At 49.3% G+C, this 19,524-nt stretch overlaps 2 long non-coding RNA genes across 2 annotated transcripts in view; both read right to left on the bottom strand.

The window, feature by feature from the left end:
* The window catches only part of LOC123567179 (uncharacterized), a 164,318-nt gene that overhangs the window by 39,703 nt on the left and 105,091 nt on the right, over window positions 1-19,524 (bottom strand). The window lies entirely within an intron of this gene.
* On the bottom strand, window positions 847-10,298 carry LOC123567178 (uncharacterized). Its single transcript, XR_006689987.3, has 3 exons — window positions 10,124-10,298; window positions 7,071-7,216; window positions 847-1,687 (listed from the first exon to the last, which is right to left on the bottom strand). It is a non-coding gene; the product is annotated as an uncharacterized lncRNA (long non-coding RNA).

Below are 19,524 nucleotides of genomic sequence, written 5' to 3'. Positions count from 1 at the left end.
ATGAGGGGTCCTCAGAGCATCTCCTGGGAGGCGGGTCCCTCCCCTCCCCTTGCACGCCATTGGCCAAAGCAAGTCACATGACCTGGCCTGTCTTTCCTGAAACACAGGACATATGGAAGAACCAGAAATATGAGTGAGCACCAGCAATTTCCAGAATGTTATTTACATAATTTGTTTTAAATGTGATTGACTTATGATCAAAGAGTGGGGTGGATCATATCAGCATTACGGGATTTGTTCAGGTCCATGTGTGTGTGCCCACATGTATGAAGGAATTTCGCTAAATTTTTATATCCGTATAAAAATGCACATTCTCTGCTTCAGGCATGTAAGTCTCTATCTAACTTCAACACATTTGTGGGTTTTATCACACAATTCTCATATGCATTTGGTTGTTTGTCTCTACATCTTTAAAATTCTAAGATAAGCCGGGCGCGGTGCCTCACACCTGTAATTCCAACACTTTGGGAGGCCAAGGCGGGGAGATCACCTGAGGTCAGGAGTTCGAGATCAGCATGGTCAACATGATGAAACCCCGTCTTTACTAAAAATACAAAAATGAGCCAGGCGTGGTGGCACATGCCTGTAATCTCAGCTACTCAGGAGGCTGAGGCAGGAGAACTTCTTGAACCTGGGAGGCAGAGGTTGCGGTGACCTCTGCAGTCACCGCAGAGATTGCACCACTGCACTCCAGCCTGGGTGACAGAGCAAGACTCCATCTCAAAAAATAAAAAATAAAATTGTAAGATAGATGCATTGAAATGGCACATTGGATTTTTCTCAGGACCTTCTCGTGCTTACCACCATTCTTGCTTCATGCATTTAGCTGCCAGGTTTTTCGCCACATTCACCAGGTTGATGTTTTATTGATATACAATCAGCCACTCTATTCAATGTAATTATTTTAACCTTAAATTCTACATTGTCTAACAATAATTTTTACTTCTTACTCATTTGTATTTCTCTGGCTGTATCCTTGCAGATCCTTTTATTATTTCTCCAAGTCAATTACTAATGATGTATGTCTGACATATTCACAAAATGGTGCATGCAAGGTACAGCTCAGTGAACTTTCACTCAGCGGGACGCGCGTGTCACCAGATTAATAAAGAGAACATTACCGCGTCCAGAAGTCCTTCCTGTCCTCTGCCCATGCCCAGAGATAACTACAATCTTAGCTTTTATCAGCGCATTCGTTTTTGCACATTATATAAATAGAATCGTACAGTGCTTTGTATTTTCTAGTTAGTTCCTTTCGCACATTTTCTTTGCGAGGTTCATCCGCACTGTTGAGAGGAATTACAGAGGGTTCATGTGGGTTACGGGATAACATTTCATCCTGAATATTTACCCGTTTCCAAGTTATCGATCTTTTCTACCATAGACGGGTATTACAGCCATTTCCCTCTCCCCTCGTGAGGAGGAGCAGGGCCGTGGCATCCCTGTGAGCATCTTTCAGGGGTGTGCAGGCCTTTCTGTGGGCTGTGCTCCCCGTGATTTGGCGGAATCGGAGAGCACGTGTGTCAATGTCACTGGGTAACTGCCACAGGTTTTCCGCCGCGCTTGTACCATTTCCTTCTCCCACCAGCACCACCTACAGGCTCTTTCCTCCGGCGTCCTGCCTGGCGCTGGACGTTGTCTCTGTAAGGCTTGTCTCTCTTTCCGTGTTGTCTCCATCCGGTGGCACCTGCCAGGGACAAAGTCTTTGCTGAATCGTTCCTCCTTGTGCCATTTATAACCAACGGTTGAAATGGAGGAAAACAGAATAATGAAAAGTACTTGCTCATCCAAAAGATTGCAAGACGAGGAGAGGAAAAGTAAGATAAATGATGTGGGGAAGCAGAAAATAAATAATACATTGACAATTAGAACACAAATATTTTAGAAATGAAATTAAATGTTCAGTTAACAATTGTGGGTTGAAAATAAATACATAAAACATGCTGCATAAAATTTTTACAATTTCGATATAGGAACACAGAAAAATTAAAGTACTATATAAAAATAGAAAAAGTGCATATCATACAAACACTAGCCAAAAGAAGGCTGGTATAGCCCAATTAATAACAGACAAAATAGGTTTTAAGGCAAGAAACATTCATAAGAAAAGAAACATTGTATTAATAACAAAATGTTATTAACAAAAACAAAAATATTAGTCTACCAGAAATACATAACAGAACTCCAACTGCCAGCATCTAACCAAAGATCATCAAAATTCGTAAATAAAAAATGATGAAACTAAAAGGAGAATCAATGAATCAATCATCATCGTGAGAATACTTAACACGCTGCTCTCAGTAATTGAAACAAAAATAATTGATGATAGCCCAGGGGTGAGCCAACCGAGACCCATGGGTCAAACTGCCTTCCCTGTATTTTTGTAAATAAATTGGTATTGAAACCCAGCAATATCCATTCACTTGTGTGTTTTCTTCGGCTGATTTGCACAGTAGCAATAACTGAGCTGAACAGCTGTAGCAGAGACTGCAGGACCTGGAAGGCTCAACATGTTTATTATTCGGCCGACCTTGATAAAGACCTAAAAACACAAACGACAAACGGCCCCTACTGATCCCTAGTGATGACAGACACGGCGCTACGCCCAACCGCAAAGGCATGAGTTTTGTCGTCGTTGTCGTTGTTGAGACAGGGTTTTGCTCTGACACCCGGTTTTGCTCTGACACCCAGGCTGGAGTACATGGTGCCATCTCGGCTCACTGCAACCTCCAACTTCCCGGTTCAAGCAATTCTCCTGCCTCAGCCTCCTGAGTAGCTGGGATTACAGGTACGCACCACCACGCCCAGCTAATTTTTGTATTTGTCGTAGAGATGGGGTTTCACCATGTTGGCCAGGATGGTCTCGATCTCCTGACCTCGTGATCTGCTCACCGGGGTCTCCCAAAGTGTTGAGATTACAGGCGTGAGCCACCGTGCCCGGCCGAGTTGTGTTCTTTTCAAAGCATTGACTACATGTTGTACCATTAAAAAGTCTCTTCGAATTCCAGAGATTTATATCATTCTAAGAATGTTTTCTGACCACAGCAGAATTCATCTAGAAAGCAATACGTTAAAGATAACTATAAAACTTTAAAGTGTTTAGAAATTAAACACTACACTACTAAATAACACATAGGTCAGAGAAGCAATCATCAAGAAATTAGAAAATTATTTTAAACAAATGATAAAATTCTCCATGAAACACTTGTGGGTGCGGCCAGAACCATGATTAGAGGGAATTCAATCCTTCAGCACTATGTTACCACAGACTGAAAGCTACAAGGCAATTATCCAGCTTTGTATCTCAAGTATTAGAAAATATTAGCAAATTATACTTAAACAATGGAGTGGGAAGGGAGTAAGAAAGACATGAGTAAGATCTCAATACTTTAGAAAACAATCACACAGCAGGGAAAACCGACCAAGGCAAACACTAGCTCCCTGAGAAGCCTCCTTCAAAGTATCACCCCCTAACAAGGCCGACAGGAATATAAAGACAACAGGCACAAGTGGCCAAACCCAGAAGTGAAGAGTGGGCAACTCCACACAGCCTAAAGATATAAAATCGGTTCTTAAAAAAGGAAATTATGAACAAGTTTATGCCAGTCAGTTTAACAACTGGATGATATAAGGGGTGGACAAAAAGTGCAGCCACACAAAGCCCACCAAAAAAACAGAAAATCTGAAAGCTTTCCTCTCTGGAAAATAAATTTAATCTGAAATAATTTTTTTTAAAAACCTCTCCACAAAAAATCTTCAGGCCTAGACTGCTCTATTAGCAAATTCATCTAAATTTGCTTCAGTATGGATAACAACATTCCACAGCTTCTTTCAGAAATAGGAAAAGGGGGGAAATATCCCAGAGTCACAGGGGGCTGGGCATCCAAGACACCAAAACCTGGCAACTGACTCACAGGCAGGAGTGCCACATCCCATCTTCCTCGGGAGCATGTAGTGTTAAATCCTAAACCAAACGCAAGTAAATTGAATTCAGCAACTTGCAAACGATAGGATACATCATGATCAAATGTATTTAATCCCACCAATGCAGTGGTAATTTAACATTAAAGGAAGTAATTAATGCACTTAACTCCTTGACAGCAAAGGAGAAAATTTATATGATCATTTGAATAGAAGATGCAAAAATCGCTTGGTAAAATTCAACATCTATTCATGTTAAAAGCTTTTAGCAAGCTAGGCATTGAAGGTAACTTATTACAAAGCCCTGGTAATCGAGGCAGTGTGGTGTTTCTGTAAGCAGAGCAGGTGCACTCAGTGACCAGCGTGAAGAGTTTTGCAAAATCATCCCACATGCACGTGGTGTCTGAACTCAGGACAAGGTGACATTGCGGGGCACAGGCAGATGAGATCTTCCTACTAAATTCTGTTTGATCCATTTGAGGAAAAGAAAGTAAATCCTTGCTGCTACATTATATTGCCCTAAATAATTAATTCTGAGTGAACCACAGACCTGAATGTGAAAGACAAAACAAAAAAGCTCGTAGAGGAACGTGTGGGAGAACGCTCCTCCTGACCTTTCATTGGACAGAGAACTTTGACTTGGCCCCAAAAAGCACCCACCACAAGCAGAATGTAGACATCGGTAGACGTTCAGCTTAAGAACTTCTGTGCTTGAAAACAGCTCTGAGAGCGGACAGGCAAGCCCCAAGGAGAAGATATCACAGGATTTCTCTCCACCTCGGACTTGCAGCCCACACACAGAAGGGATGTAAAAACCAGTGAGAGAAAGAAAGATGGGTCGACTGAAAACTGCGAAATCTGAAATAGGCACTTCACAGAAAGGATGTCTGATGTGCACCGAGCACAGAAGAGATCTTCAGCCCCATTAGTCTTCACAGTCATGGGAGTGAAACCCGCGTCGTGCTAACACCCATCCCCAGAGAGGCCAGCGTGCGAGAGCTGACGGTGCCCAGGGCTGCGGAGGAGCGGGAAGAGGAACTGGGGTCCTCACACCTCCTCGTGTGAATGTTGGTGGCTTCAGTCTCTTTGAAAAACTGTATTTCAGTATCTACCGCAGGTAAAAACACCCCGATTGTATGGCCCAGTGTGTGAGTCCATCTTCATATGAGTCTATTTTCATTTCTTCTGCTATGAAGAAATACTTAAGACTGGGTAATTTATAAAGAAAAAGAGGTTTGTAATCCCAGCACTTTTAAAAACGAAATAGAGGCCGGGGTGCAGTGGCTCACGCCTGTAGTCCCAGCACTTTGGGAGGCCGAGGTGGGTGGATCATGAGGTCAGGAGTTCAAGACCAGCCAGGCCAAGATGGTGAAACCTGTCTCTACTAAAAATACAAAAATTAGCCGGGCACAGTGGCAGGCACCTATAATCCCAGCTACTTGGGAGGCTGAGGCAGGAGAATTGCTTGAACCCAATAGGGAGAGGTTGCAGTGAGCCAAGGTCACACCACTGCACTCCAGCCTAGGTGACAGAGCAAGACTCTGTCTCAACAAGAAAGGAAGGAGGGAAGGAAGGAAGGAAGGAGGGAAGGAAGGAAGGAAGGAAGGAAGGAAGGAAGGAAGGAAGGAAGGAAGGAGGGAGGGAGGGAGGGAGGGAGGGAGGGAAGAAGGAAGGAGGAAGGAAGGAAGGAAGGAAGGGAGGGAGGGAGGGAGGAAGGAAGAAGGAAGGAAGGAAGGAAGGAAGAGGGAGGGAGGAAGGAAGGAAGGAAGGAAGGGGGAGGGAGGGAGGAAGGAAGGAGGAAGGAAGGAAGGAAGGAAGAGGGAGGGAGGAAGGAAGGAGGAAGGAAGGAAGGAAGGAAGGAAGGAAGAGGGAGGGAGGAAGGAAGGAGGAAGGAAGGAAGGAAGGAAGGAAGGAAGGAAGGAAGGAAGGAAGGGAGGGAGGGAGGGAGGGAGGGAGGGAGGAAGAAAGGAGGAAGGAAGGAAGGAAGGAAGGAAGGAAGGAAGGAAGGAAGGAAGGAAGGAAGGGAGGGAGGGAGGGAGGGAGGGAGGAAGAAAGGAGGAAGGAAGGAAGGAAGGAAGGAAGAGGGAGGGAGGAAGGAAGGAAGGGGGAGGGAGGGAGGAAGGAAGGAGGAAGGAAGGAAGGAAGAGGGAGGGAGGAAGGAAGGAGGAAGGAAGGAAGGAAGAGGGAGGGAGGGAGGAAGGAAGGAGGAAGGAAGGAAGGAAGGTAGGTTGGTTTAATGGACTCACAGTCCCACATGGCTGGGGAGACCTCACAATCATGGCAGAAGGTGAAGGAGGAGCAAAGGCACGTCTTACATGGCAGCAGGCAAGAGGGCGTGTGCAGAGGAACTGCCCTTTAGAAAACCATCAGATCTCGCGAGATTTATTCACTATCACGAGAACAGCGTGGGAAAACCCCATTCCCATGATTCAGTTACCTCCAATGGGTCCCTTCCATGACCCGTGGGGAAGATGGGAGCTGCAATTCAAGGTAAGCTTTGGTTGGGGACACAGCCAAACCATGTCACCCAGCAAGTCCACTACTGAGTTTACACCCAATAGCTGCAACCTGCGTAACAGCTAAACCGAAAAATGTTCGCACTGAAATGTGCAGCAGTGGCAGGAAAGGTGAGTCGAACACAGCGTCTTCCCAGCTGTGCATCACCCTAAGCTACAAACAGCTGCCGTGCACAGCAGCAGGCACTCACCCTCCACAGCCAGTATCAAAACACAGCAGCCAGTCCAAAGGCGCAAGCTGCAAAATTCCGTTTACTTCTATTTCAAAAGCAGGCAAAGCTGAGGACTGGTGATGGCGGCCCAGATGCTCAATGGGGCTGAGTCTGGAGGTCCCCAAGGGGCTGAGAATGCTGGGTCTCTCTCTCCAGCTGGCAGCTGGCTCTCGGGCCTCTGCGTCTGGCTGGCAGCTGGCTCTCGGGCTGCCCTCAGCAGGCCCTTCCTCGCCAGCTCCCCAGGGGAAGACCACCTGTCTTCCCTGGCTCCACTGACTCCCGTTTTAACAAAAATTGGCACTACTAAAAACAAGCAACAATTTGCTTTCTATCCACCGATGGGAATAGGGTCATCTTTGCTTTCCCCGGACAGAGGCCCCTGAGGGAAGTGGCAGACACACGCTCACGCTCAGTTTCTCACCCTCTATCGAAAGGCGACGGCAAGTCTGGAAGGGGCGCTCTGCAGCTGAGGTCGGTGGATTCCTTAACCAGCTCCCCGCTGTAGGACCCCCCGGGTTACATCCATCTTCTCCCATCATCAGCAATGTGTTTGTCAACAATCCTCGCCTGTTTGAAGATTACGATTCAAGTGGAAAAACTGGCGTCTCATGTATCTGTCTGGGTCCTCCCAGGAGGATGATGGAAAGTCAACCTTGTGGGCCCTGAGTCAGGGGGAGCCCCCTCCACCCTCTGCCCGGGGCCCCGAGTCAGGGGGAGCCCCTTCCACCCTCCACCCAGGACCCCGAGTCAGGGGGAGCCCCTTCCACCCCCCACCCAGGGCTGGTTCCAGCATAGACACCACGGTGCTCTTCTGCCAGGTAACGCATCCTCCACTATCGGTGGGCGGAAGTCCTGAGTGTTTCCTGGTCTGCTGATGGCTCATTTGTGAATATCCCTTTCTGAATTGCCAGACGGTTCCCTGTGCCCATTTTTAAGCATTTTTCATCACTTCCTTATGGATTTGTAAAAGCATTTTCTACATAGGGAATGTTCACTCTTTGTCACATAAATCCCAAGTATTACCCAGTTGGCAGCCTTTTAATTTTATTTTGGCATAGAGAAGTCATAAATATTTATTTGTGCAAGCATCGGAAATTTTCATATATGGCTTTTGCCATTGTTGTGAGCTTCTGGAATGCCCTTCCCACACAGTTATTATGTAAGACTCTTAAGCATCATCACACAAGAAAGTTGCCATTTACTTTCTTTATGAGAATTCCAGAAATATCGTTTTTGTGTGTTAAATGTAGAACATCACGTTACAGCTGTCTGACCAGCCGACTAGCTTTACGTGGCCCAGCCTCGGATCTCGGCTGTGCTTTTATGTGTGTCTGGGAGACACTGCATCTAGACAGGGTTAGTGGGGGTCCTGAGTTTTGGAGTCTGCTGTGTCTGCTTCTTGAGGTCATCAGTGAACTTGAACTTGGTCTCTCCTCTCTTTTCGGAGACACCTGCATGATCCAGCCCATGCTACAAGTGCAGGCCGTCAGGACAATGCTCCCACAAAGCCCCCAGCCCAGCGAGGAGGCAGCACGCCGTTCCTGCGGGGCCCAGAGAGAAAGCCCCCTGCTGTGGTGGGCCGTGCTGGAGAGGCTGGAGGGCACGGACCGGGCAGGAGGCGCGGGGCACCTTCCGTCCTCCCTGGCTCAGCGGGGCTGTGTGTGGCCAGCCACCTTGGGCTCTTTACTTGTCCATAATACCATGCAGTCAAGAACAGGGTGAGCTGTGAATGAGTTCCCTTGACTGAGGTGCTGGTGGGAGGGAGAGGAGAGTGAGGGTGAAGTCCGAGAGCCCTGGGGGGGGGGGGTACTTGAGGGTTCAGGTCCCCCTGGGCCCTGAGGACACCCAACTTCACCTTTCCTGCCACTTTCCAGCACTGGGGCTGCCATGGCCTCCCCGATGAAATCAATTATCCCATTGCTACACTCAGTTAAAAGTGAAATTAAATGAATTCTGAACATTAATAACAGTCTGTAATAAGACAAACTACCTCTTAATGATGCATAGAACCCTGATGAAAATAAATTTCCTTGTGGGGTGTGTGTGAGTGTGTGCGAGTCCGGTGGGGAACTCAAGGGGGAGTCTTATCTGCGGAATTAAAATGAATATTGATTACACAGCTGATAATTAATAATAGCAATTTTTGATTAAAAATGAGTTCATTTAGCAAACAAGTGGAGTGTGGTAACACATCACATCTAAAAATAGAATCCAGAAGAAAGGGCCCTTGTTACGTGGGCAGGATTACAATGAGCGCTTTGATCCTGAGGACGATGCCTCCGGATTCAAAATGAGCTTCTCACTCAGCAGCCCCCGGAACACACAGGCCTCCCGGGAGATGACCGCCTCCATCTCCTCAGCGGGAAGGCAAGACGGTGCCGCTGAGGCCCAGGCTCCAGCCTTCCACAAGATCCAGGGGCTCAGGGAGAAGCGACTGGGCCTTCGGGTGCTTCTCTCCGAAATCCCATGGCTTACAGGGATTCAGCAAAAATGGGACAAAATGGGGCAGTAACCCTGGAAGTGCTGCTGCGCTGAGAAGGACTCCTCCACCCTGGGCAGGTTTGTTCTGTCTCCCTCTCACACACACACACACACACACACACACACACACAGACACACACATATACAGACACACACATACACACGCATACACAGACACACATACACACACAGACACACAAACACACACAAACACACAGACACACGCACACATACACATACACATACACACACACACAGACACATACACACATAGACACACACACAGACACACATACACACACATACACACACGTATATACACACACACACACATACACACAGACACACACACACACGGAAATGTTTATGTGGCTGAATTCAGTAAAAGCATCTGCGAAGCGCTTCTGACTCAGAGCAGCCGAAACGCTGGGTGAGATGTGGAAGCCGTGGCTGCGGCTGCGCCGGTGATAAGGACAGAAACGCCGCCACGCATGGGGGCTGCCCTCAGGGGAGCCGGACGGGCAGGAGAGCACTGCAGGTGGCTCAGTCCCAGGCCTGAAACCAGTTGCCGTGGGCAGCATGTGGGGGCAGAGCAGGAGCAGGGCCCTAAAAGCGGGAGAATTCGGACTCCAGACATCCATAAAGCCAGGACACCCCAAAGGGCAACAATTTGGAGCATGAGCCAGAAAAGGGATTCTGGTCTTTCTTCCCGTGACCTCACGGGAGAGGGTCCCCCTACCTCGCTCTGGCAAAGCAGAGAGAACAGAAGAGAGCCCATCCGTCCACCTGCCTCCCAGCGCCTCCACCTCCACCAACTTGTGTAGCCCCCACCTGCACCCCCCCGGAAAGGCCAGCGATTTCAGGGGCTGACACGCCGTCCACGGGCCGTTCCAGTGACAGACGCAGCGCTCGACCAGGGCTTCCCACACCTGCAGGCAGCACAGGGTTACATTAAACAGACATCACAGCCTCGCCAAGGAAAAGCCGCCTCACCTGTGAGTCAAGGGAAGCGGAGAAATGCAGGGTGGAGGCCTGGCGGGACTGGGAGGCTCCAGCTCGGAATTCACACAGCAGAGCAGAGTCCAGGGGAGACAGAATTCACACAGCAGAGCTGAGTCCAGGGGAGAGCCAGGGGGAATGTGGTGGCGGAACAAGGACTCTCAGGATTAAAAAGGAGCATCGTGAAAGAACACAGATGGGTGGAATTTAAAACCAACTGCCAGTCAGACACAACTCAAGAAAATGGAAAGTGGTGTCGTCGAAATTTCCCGTTGAGGCAGGACAAAAAGACCAAAAATGTGAATGAAAAACGTTAAGAAACTCGAAGGACTGAGGAAGCCCAGTGTGTCCCCGAGAGTCGCAGGAGGAAAAGGAGAAGGAGCGATGGTGAGCAGGTGTTTACCGGGGAATAGAGGGCTCACAGGATGGTGTCTGAGACAGGCATGGGCGCTGTGCCCCGAAAGCCTCCCTGACTCCCTAAACACACACATCTAAACACCTCCTGGTGAAAATGCAAATCACCAAGTCAACAGCTGCAGAGAAAGAGCGGCCCCTGCACAGCGGGAGGGGACTCCACCCAACAGGCGATTCCTCAGCAGCCCTGGAAGCTGGAAGACAGTCGGATAAGATCTTCAAAGCCCTGGGAGAAAATAACTGCGGAACTTGAGAACTTGAATGGTAAACTCACAAAAATATTTTTGATAAGGATATAGAAAGATATTTTCAGAGGAACAAAACCCAGAGTTTGCAATCAGCAGACAATCACTCATGAATTTCAAAGCAGTGTATTTCAGGAAGAAATAAGAGAATTCCAGAAGGAAAGTGTTTTAGCTACTAGCCCACATTTGCCTTCTCTTTCAGCTGAAAACACGGGCTGAGAGTCAGTGATTGTTTCTAAGCAGAACGACCCCACGCTGTGGTCACTGCCCCCTCTGCCTGTCCCTGGACATCCCCAGAGCTCACACCCTCCTTGCACCCAAGAGTGATGAACATCGTCTCAGCAGAGGAGCTGCCATCCGCTGTCCATGGCTAGCCAGTCCCCAGCCACTTCGTTCTCTATATGTGTTCACCAACCCCAGAGTCAACACGTGGTGTGTCCAGTGTCTGCATCTGGCCACCTGGGCATGAACGTCACCACTCCAGGAATTTTGCCCTGTCCACGGCCCTCCCCCATTGTTGAGGTCAGGCCGTGGTTCACTTGAGAGCTTGGTAAACTTTACTGAGTGAGGGTATTATTTCATTATGTCTTCCAAAGGATTCATGCCAAAATATTCATATACTAATTCTCAACATGAGAAAACTGAAACCCAGAAAGGATGTGGCCACTTACTCAGGACTGAAAAACTATGTATTTTTCAGGACCCTTGATTTGAACCCACCAGAGAGTAAGCCCCAACAGCCAGCATGGAGCGGATTACCCTGGAGTGTAGCCAACTGGAGTCTCAGACCCACATGGGCAAAATAGAGAAGCAGAAACATGGGGCCACTGAGAAAGAGCAGCCAGGCAGGACCCACACTGGCCCCTACCACCTGCCCTGCCTGAAGCACCCTCACACCCACCCCTCCAGCCCTGCCCCAAACACGCTCACACCTTCCCCTCCATCCCCTTTCCCTTCAGCCCTGCCCAAAGCAGGCTCACACCTTCCCCTCCATCCCCTTTCCCTTCAGCCCTGCCCAAAGCAGGCTCACACCCTCCCTTCCAGCCCTGCCCAAAGCAGGCTCAAACTCTCCCCTCCAGCCCTGCCTTCTCATGATGCTCTGTTGTTCCCCAGTTGTTCCTTTGTCCAGGCTGTCTCTTGTGACCAAAGCCCTCCCTCTACGATTGTGCTCACATAGAGCCTCCCCAAAGCCTTCCATAAACACCTCAGGTCTAAAATAACAGCCACCACCACATGAAGAGCGAACGACCACGGGCTTGAATGTGGGCCAGGCATTGTGTCAAGTCCACAGCTCCAGAGTCTAATTTAATTTTCCCAGCAGCTCTGGGAAGAAGGTGCTATCATTTCCATGATTTTGCATGGAATCAAAAACGCAAAGAATGAGATAACTTGTGCACAAACCCACAGCTTGTATGTCACAGAGACTGAGTTCAAACCTAGATAGCACCCATGACCCTCAGAACTGAATATTGAGATTGATGGGTGGATGGATGGAAGCAAGGAGAGATGAATGGATGGATGGATGGATGGATGGATGGATGGATGGATGGATGGATGGATAAATGGATGGATGGATGGATGGATGGATGGATGGATGGATGGATGGATGGATGGATGGATGGGTGGGTGGGTGGATGGATGGATGGATGGATAGGTGGGTGGATGGATGGATGGGTGAATGGGTGGATGGATGGATGTGTGGATGGATGGATGGGCAGGTAGATGGATGAGTTGGTGGATGGATGGTGGAAGGATGAAAGGATGGGTGAGTAAATAGAGATGTGGGTGGGTAGATGGATAGGTGCATGAGTGAATGGATGTGTGGATGGGTGGATGGATGATGGTGCATGGATGGTTGGATGAATGGATGGATGGGCGGGTGGTGGATGGAAGGATGGATCATGGATGAGTGGGTGGATGCATAGATGTGTGGATGGGTGGATAGATGATGGATGGGTGGTGGATAATAAATGAATAGATGTGTGGATGGGTGTATGGATGATGGATGGATGGATGGATGGGTAGATGAGTGGGTCAATGGATGGTGGAAGGATGAATAGATGGATCATGGATGGGTGCGTGGATGGATGTGTGAGTGGGGAGATGAACAGGTGCCTGTATGTATGTGAATGTGTGGATGGGTGGTGGATGGATGGATTGGATGTGTGGATGGGTGGATGGATGGGTGGATGAATGGATGTGGGTGGAAGAATGGATGGCTGGATTGTAGATTAATGGGTGGATGGATGTGTGGATGAAAGGATGGGTGAATAAATGGATATGTGGGTGGGTAGATGGATAGCTGCGTGGATGAATGGAGGTGTGGATGGGCAGATGGATGATGGGTGGGTGCCTGAATGTATGTATGATGTGGCTGTGTGGATGGGTGGTAGATGGATGGATATGTGAATGAGTGGATGGATGATGGATGGATGGATAGATGGGTGAATGGATGGATGTGTAGGTGGAAGGATGCATCATGGATGGGTGGGTCAATGGATGTGTGGTTGGGTAGATGGGTGGGTGGATGGATGAATGGATGATACTTTTGATTTTATTGGACTGGGCTGATAAGAAGGTCCTAAAGTCCCCTGGAAGAGATGTTGCTGTCTGCAGGTCTCACAGGGCACCTTGATTGTGGCCACAGAGTGTGAAGGACGTGTGGCCCTGTGGGCATTGCCCATTGACACCCTCCATGCCCTTCCCAGTACTGTGCCTCCTCTCCCTTTATCTCATTTTCCTGCTTCCTCTCTGCTTCCGTCTCTGACACCTGGTGACTCCTGCGGCCTTTGCCCTTCCTCCCACAGATCCTCTTGTCTTGCTTCTCATTAAGCACTGCAGTGGACGCTCTGAAGAAGCTTTGGGGCTGTGCCAATTTGCTCTGTGACAATGTCACAGAGCTCAAAAGCTCCTCTTTAAGCCAGGTCTGTCAGTCAGCAGCTGCCTTGTGAGGAGGCAGAGCTCCTCTGTTGGTAAAGAAGGTGCAGGGAGGGAAGGGCGTCTGTGCAATTAACCTGGACACTGCCAGGACACGCACATGATCTGATCCCACCCGTGCTCGGTGTTGGCCCAGTCTCTTGTGGGCTCACCTTCCAGTGGATGTCTTTGCCCTTGCACGGCTGAAATGCAGCATGCTCACCAGGTGTGTTCATGTGTACAGATGTGCTTTTTAAACATCTCCCTTTCCATTGTTCACCAAGCAATTCAACGGCTCTCACTTGGAAGAAAAGGGAAGTGACGTCGAAAGGTGCATAACTAGTAACATATAAAAGAAATGGTAATGAGTGCACATAAGGTGAAAATGCAAATGGCACAGGTGCCTTTGCAGATGAAGGGCTTTGAGTCGACTTCAGGTCCTCTGGGTTTCCATTAGCCTGCTGGCAGGAGCCAATTATTCAGCAGGTATTTAATAAATACTCAAGATGAGTTTGTGCATCTTGTACATGAGTTCCCATTGCCTGTGATGGAAGCAGCTCTCACATGTCTGGGGAGATTTTCTACTAAAAAACTTGAGATTTAAAGTTTATGGATAACTGAGAAGATCTATTTTTTGCATGTATCTCAGATACAGAGTTTGTATTACCAATTCTTCTCTTTCTCTCTCTGTCCTGAGTCTGGGACAGCTTATGTACCTTAGGGCTACGCAGGATCTCTCAGTCAAAACCCCCCCACACAAAAGAATCCTAAGGCTTGGAATGGGGAGAAGAAGCCAGGGACGGAGGTGAGGATGACTCCCAGCCCCCTACTTAAGAGGTGGTTCTGCAGGGATAGTCAACAGGGAGGAAGGCCTCCTGGCTGCTGTCACTGGAGAACAGGGGCAGCTGCCATGCAAGGCCAATGTGACCGACACCTCTACCCCTGGGTCACCTGATGAGGCCACAGATGGGAAGCCTTTTGGGGAAAGGCTATCAGGGCTACCCTGGGGGCCCCAAATCCCCACTGCCCGCACGAAGTGTAGGCATCAGCATGAGGGCCACGCTGTGGAGTCGGCGTAGGGACCGCTCCTGTTCAACCTTCAAGTACATTTAGTGACAGAAACCAGGTCTGCTTCAGCAACCAGATAAGAACGTTTGGAATTAGCGTCTTAACCGTTCCTGGTTTCCTGAGGGTGCCACTTTTGTTATGTCCCCTCATCACATCAATTTATATATGAATCGTGAGCCACCGGTTGACTTTTCTGTACTTAACACCAAGCGCTAGGCTTTCTGGGGGACCCAGGACAGGGCACTCCCTGCAAACGCAGAGCTCATGAGGGAGGGGTCACGCACTGTGTTCCCCCCACCCCACATCCGGCATCCAGTCACTAAGAGCTTCCGGGAGGAGTGGCTAAAAGTGAGTGGTTATGGACGCATTGAGAGAGGCAAGATTCTCCTAAGAGGCACAAGAGGAGAGCAGCGTGGCTGCTGAACACCTACTGATTAAGCCCCACTGCCTGCGAGCCACTGTTCTAAATGGTGGGGACACCACGGGGGAGGCACAGTGGGAACTCTGTGTCCTCCTAGAATCTAGGTGGGGGAGACAGACAGCACATCAAGTACGTAAGAAAAATGCTCCTCACGTGAGACGGCCAGCGCTTTATGAGGCAGGCGAGGGTGGGGAGTTGTGTGTGCGTGTGAATGTGTGCACACGTGTGAGCACATATACATGTCACACATTTGTCTGTGGCACCTGTGCATGTCTGTGTGTGTTCACACGGGGTGGCTAGGGAGGGTTGCATCGAGAAGGTGACCCTTGGCAGAGCCTTGCAGGAAGGGAGGGAGGGATTCGCGCGGACACCTGGGGAAGCTCTGCAGAGGGAGAACAGCCAGGCGGCCGAGCAGGGGTCTCGGGGAGCCAGGGGGCTGCACGGGAGGGGCGGGAGGGGAGAGGAGACCCCACCAGCGGCATCCAGAGGAGCAGCTTGCAAAGGAGCCGATGCGAATGAGCAGGACCTAAAAAAGAAAGTTTGACATTCTGATGAGGAACATAAAATAAAAATCCGCATCTGTCCCAAATGGGCAGACTTGAGGCCATCAGGATCCAACATCCAGCAAAGCTGCGGAGCCCAGTCCCTGCTTCAGGTTCTGGGGACGCAGCTGAGAGCCAGAGCGGCCAATGCCTCTGCCTTCTGGAAGTCGTGAGGTGCCTTCCAGACAGCAATGCTTCCTGATTCACTCACACACTCACTAAGACTCCAAATAAAATACTAGCAGGATGTTTGGAAATGCTGTAAAATAATTCTAAAGTTTATCTGGAAAAATAAAGGTATGACCAAGGAAACCAGGGCTGGGAAGGGCTGCACCTCTCTGGTGTGATAATGTAATTTTTTTTTTTTTTTTTTTTTTTTTTTTTTTGAGATGGAGTTTTGCTCTTGTTCCTCAGGCTAGAGTGCAATGGCGCAATCTCCGTTCACCGCAGCCGCCGCCTCCCAGGTTCAAGCGATTCTCCTGCCTCAGCCTCCCAAGTAGCTGGGATTACAGACACCTGCCACCACGCCCGGCTGATTTTGTATTTTAGTAGAGAGGGGGTTTCACCATGTTGGTCAGGCTGGTCTCGAACTCCTGACCTTAGGTGATCCGCCCACCTTGGCCTCCCAAAGTGCTGGGATTACAGGCGTGAGCCACCACACCCGGCCAATAATGTAATTTAAACTGGATGATGAAGGTGCTTCTAGACGTCTGCAGGCACAGATGGGCAGACAAACCCAGCAGGTTTTCACAATCCAAACAGGTCCCAAACATGGGTAGGATTTAGCACAGGGCAAAGGATTTAGCTCCAGAGCTGAGGTGCCGCCTCGGTAACCACTGCAGGGCCCTGGGCAGCCACGGGAAAAATGTTGGAGTTTTTATCACTTTAAATATAAAGTCACACACAATTCCAGATGGATCCAGGGCTGAAAATGAAACCATGAAGAAAATACAAAAGAAGAAGAAGAAAATACCAAAAAAGAAAGCTTTCAAGGCATTATACACAACCTGTGAGCTATAAAAGAAATAATTTGAGAAGCTTCAGGCAATTTAAAAATATCATAAAGATTTAAAGGCAAAGGTGCAAAATGGAAATGCACTGTCACACATATTTCAGAAAAGGTTAATAATGTCATTAATACACAAACATCTCTTACAAGCTGTGAAAAGGTAAACAATCCAAGAGAAGAGCAAAGCAGCCCGGGACACGAGCAGAGGCAGCCCACAGACATCGGGGATTCGTGGGGGACGAACACAGGGGAGGGGTCCTGGGCTCCCCTGGGGATCAGCAACGCCCTCATCGGCAGAGGGGGAGCCTGGTTCAGACAGGACTTAGGACTGAGCAGCCCCCAGAGTTGGGCAGATGTGGGAGACCAGACGTCCCCGTACACTGCTGTGGGGAGACCAGACGTCCCCGTACACTGCTGTGGAACTTAGGAAGACACCAACCATCCATAGACAATTGACAACTTCTTTGCAACTTAAAATGCAGATACCTTGGACACATACGTCCATGTCTGGGGGTTATCTCAAAATAAACATATTTGCATAAGGACACAAACATTTGTGAAAAAGAATGTTCTTTGTGACATCTCAGAAACGAGGAAAAAATTGGAAAGCCTTAATTGCCTACCACCAAAGGACATGTTAATAAATCATGGTCTCTGCACCCAGCAGTGCCATATGCCAAATCCACATGGGTGGTCATGGTAAGGATTCAAATATTTTCAAATACATTACCTATTATTAGATGCGAAAAATCAATGTCTAAAATATTAAACCCATTTGGGTAAAAATGTGTCTTTTGCACGCATGTGACTATAAATATGTATCTATTTTATGTAATAGGGAATGGGTATAAAAACCACTAACAGACACAGCACCATACTCTACTAAAAGCCATCCGTGAGAGGGGGCACCTTGGCTAAGAAGCCCCAGAGGGCATGGCTGAGGGCACAGGAAACAGAACCCTGAGCTTCTCTTCTGAGTCCAGGATCCCCTGCCCCTCGCGCTGTCCTGACCGGACGGCTTCCCGGGTGGGAACAGAGATGGGCAGAGAGGCTGGCGGGCTCCTGTTAACCCCGCAGGACAGGCACAGCCCCGGAGCTTGGGAATCACCCACGGTTGTGCATCCCTCAACAAAGGAAAACAGTCTCCCGGCCACTGGCCACATCTGCTTGGCCGTTGGTAATCGTCAAGGCCTGGCCCAGGATGGGAGCCGGAGGACACATGGCAGAAGCGAGTGGGTGCAGAGAGTCAGCGCTGTGAGTGCAAGCAATGTGTGTCTCTGTGGCGTGTGTACGTGTCAGTGTTGTTTGCATGAGCCCGCTCGTGTGTGTCCATGTTGTGTGTGTCTCAGGTCTTGTTGTGTGTGTCCACACTGTGTGTGGGTCAGTGTTGTATGTGTGTGTCCTGTCATGTGGGTGTGACATGTGTTAGTGTTGTGTCTGTGTTGTGTGTGTCTCAGTGCTGTGTATCTCCACATTGTGTGTGTGATTCGGTGTTGCTTCCGTGTCCCTGTTGTGTGAGTGTGATGTTAGTTTGTGTGAGTGTGGTGTGCATTAGTGTTGTGTCTGTATTGTGTGTGTGTCAGCATTGTGTGTCCATATTGCGTCTCCATGTTTTCTATGTCTCAGTGTTGTCTGTGTGAGTCTTGTGTGTATTTGGTGTCTCCATGCTTTGTGCCTCAGTGTTGAGTATGTGACCCCAGCCTCTGCAGGGGTGTCCATCCCACCCTTACAAATGGATGGACCCACCCAGGCACTGACATCACCCTGCAGCTGAGGGATGCAACCACACGGGACGCACGGGGCACAGGATGACCCTGGCCAGGAGACCTGGTCAGCCCTACACACCCTGACCCCGGGCTGACTGTCCACAATGGGAGAGCACTTGAACGCTCCTTCCACCCTAGCTTCGTGTGCGCACCTGCCAGCTCTTCAGGACAGGTAACGCCGTGTTTCTGGATGGCATGAAGCTCTCACCTTTCTGTAGAACAGCCCATATGCAGGGACTATTTGGAGCCAAGTCAGAGTCCAGGATTCACAGTCAGACGTCAGTTCCCTGAGATGACAACTGCGGGGTGGATTTTAGAATCACAGGGAGTTCGGGAACGGGACGCAGAGGTCAAGGAGCAGCTGGCCAAGGGTCATTTCTCTCCACCATCGCTGACCAATCGGACTTGGGCAGGAGCCTCATGAGGAGCAGGTGCCGTGTCTCCTGGCCCTGCACCATGAGTTATGCCGTGTGCAGGGGGTTATGTTGTCTTTTTGAAAAGGCTCCTCCAGCCTCTGGGTCTGATGCATTGCACTGAGCGCTGTGGATGGATGACTTCATTGCCATGTCGGTGTCTTTGTCTTGGAGAGCTTCTCTGCCCTCACTGCCGGCGTGCACCGGCCTTCCTCACTGGCCATCCGGTGAAGCCTTGCCCGGCAGTGAGACCGATTGTGTATCACACACTGCAGCGTGGGGATCTGCACTTTTCATTTTTCCTCCTTCAACATCATGCATCCCGCAAACTAGCATTTGCAGATGTTAATACCTGTGATAAATTCCCTCCCTCCCTCTATACTCCTTGCCAGGACACAGACTGTGTGACATCTCCTTGTCTGCCTATGGAAAGATGGAAGGACAGACGGAAGAGATTTGGGAGAGGGAGGAAGCAAAGGGAAGAAGGGACAGAGAGAGGGAGGGGAGAGCAGAGCCCTATTCTCAATTCTCAGGAGGTGCCGGCTTCTCAATGTGTCCACCAATGTCTGTATGTGATTTCTGTTCACTTCACAGGAAATCA

The sequence above is a fragment of the Macaca fascicularis genome, chromosome 10 (assembly GCF_037993035.2).
Source record: "Macaca fascicularis isolate 582-1 chromosome 10, T2T-MFA8v1.1".
NCBI lineage: Eukaryota > Metazoa > Chordata > Mammalia > Primates > Cercopithecidae > Macaca > Macaca fascicularis.
This window is presented reverse-complemented; position numbering and strand designations above follow the sequence as displayed.